This window comes from Lucilia sericata, unplaced genomic scaffold (genome assembly GCF_015586225.1).
Source record: "Lucilia sericata isolate MDLA Ls3-8-SP2 unplaced genomic scaffold, ASM1558622v1 Contig002075F_arrow, whole genome shotgun sequence".
NCBI classification, from domain to species: domain Eukaryota; kingdom Metazoa; phylum Arthropoda; class Insecta; order Diptera; family Calliphoridae; genus Lucilia; species Lucilia sericata.
The window spans coordinates 72,473-74,630 of NW_023995928.1; the positions used below are offsets into that span (position 1 = coordinate 72,473).

At 29.8% G+C, this 2,158-nt stretch overlaps 1 pseudogene; it reads left to right on the top strand.

The window, feature by feature from the left end:
* Positions 1–1,061: 1,061 nt before the first annotated feature.
* LOC119613343 lies at positions 1,062–2,004 on the top strand (annotated as a pseudogene).
* The last annotated feature ends 154 nt before the right edge of the window (positions 2,005–2,158 follow it).

Below are 2,158 nucleotides of genomic sequence, written 5' to 3' on the forward strand. Positions count from 1 at the left end.
TCATTTATTCCCTTAAATAGACTATATAAACCCGACTATTATTAGTCAATAGTTCTGGCTACTAGCCTAGTCTTTCTACTCTAGTCCAGTCTATTGAGATATCCGATCTTTAATACTTTTTCTCTAATATAAGGATCGGTTCATATATTAAAAAAAAGTACTTGTTTTTGTTTTCTTTGAAAAATTATGATTATTAATATAAATTTTATAATAGAATACAATATCAAATTGTTGTTGTTTCTTTGTTATCAATTTTTTGCTGCTACAAATTAACAAGAATTTCGAGATAAATATTTCCCCCCCCCAAAAAAAAAAAGTGAAAAGAACATTGACAACATGTTTCACACATACATAAATATCTAAAAACAAAAATTATAATTAATATCAATGAATATGTTTGTATCTACAAACTGATATAATTTCATATTTATTTATATTTTTTATGAATTGGTGGGTGTGTGGATATTAAACTAATATTTGAACTCTAACGGTTTTTAATTTCAAACATTTACTACAATTTGGAACAATAAATAAGAAAAAATTGTTTTAAATATAAGAAAAAGCAGAGACAAGTATTAAAAAGAATTTAATATATTATTTACACATTTAAAATGTCTACGAAAAACTTAAATTTAGACAAAATAAAATTATGATTCAAAGTAAATAATGGTAAAATCACTAACATCATCATTGACCAATCTCAGCTCGTCTTAGAGCTTTGAAAAAGAAATGTCTACAAATATTTACTCAATTTTAGAATATTTTTTTTTTCTCATATATACACGAAAAAACCATTTGGTAGTTATAGCTGAAAATTTATAAATTAAAAAGAGGAGTGGGTTATGATACCAAAAGTACTTCATTGTAAGAGAGAGATCGCTTCTTTTTTAGATTTTTAAAAAATATTGTTTTCGGTATAAAAGCTAAAGATAACAATTTCTAGATGACAGTCAGTTAAAGAGAATAGAAAGAATAAATAGTTAATTACAAGTGAAAACTTTGAACGAAAAACTTTAAATAAATATTTGTGAAAAAAATTTATAAAAAATCAACATGTGGTTTTATCTGGCGTTGTTAAGTTTGGCTGTAATAAATTCTTGTCTAGCCTTAGAATTAAATATGAATACCACCACAGAATTTGTTACACATCGAGAAGCTAGACGTAGTCCTTTAACGGATTAGTTGTATAACCAGTGATGACACTACCGGTACTTGTATGTCCCGTTTTAAGTGTTTAAGTTCGGGTGGTATACCCAAAGGTTATTGCAGTTCATTTGGTGTTTGTTGTGAAAGTAAGTTTTGAAACCTTTTTATTGAAATACTCTCCCAACATATAACTTTTCAATTTTCTCTCTACCCAGCCAATCTACAATGCAATATGGCCTCGAGATTAAAACGCACCATTATTAAAAATCCTGCTGTTTTAAATTCAAATCCTTGTATCTATACCATACAACCCTATAGTCCCGATGTCTGTCAACTTTTAATAGAATTCCAAAGATTTGAAATGCAACCGCCAAACTATGATGCTGCCAATAATGTTTTAGAATGTGGTGATAACTTATCCATAGGTGATTTTACTTTGTGTGGCGATAATAATGGTCAACATTTGTATATACCCTTTAATGTGGCCAATGGTGTACCGGAAATTACCCTAACCTTTAATCTGCCCAATCGTTGGTCAGCTTCAATATGGCGTTTGGTTGTTACGCAATTGGAATGCCCTGCTCAACCTAAAAAACGTTCACAATCTTTCATGCCTTTCGTTAGTGGTAATAATTTACAAAATCTTCGCACTATTTTTACTTCACACAGTAATGCCGATTTGGAATTATTGGCACCGCACGGTTGTCATCAGTACTATACCCAATTGTCGGATAGTATTAAGAGTTTCAATTATAAGGCTGATGGTTCAACGTATTATTTGCCCGGTATAAATTATGTGATTTGTATTAAACCAACTGGAGGAGCTAACATGATAGAGTAAGTAGTATTAATTATTGAGCTATATGATGTTCCAAAATAGGTTATAGTCTTGCAGGTAGTGGAAACTAATATCTTATATATGGTCCAGGCTATAGTCTAGACTAATGTCCAATCTTTTTTCCCAACTGTAATCTACTTTATAGTCGAGACTATAGTATAGACAAGAGTGGAG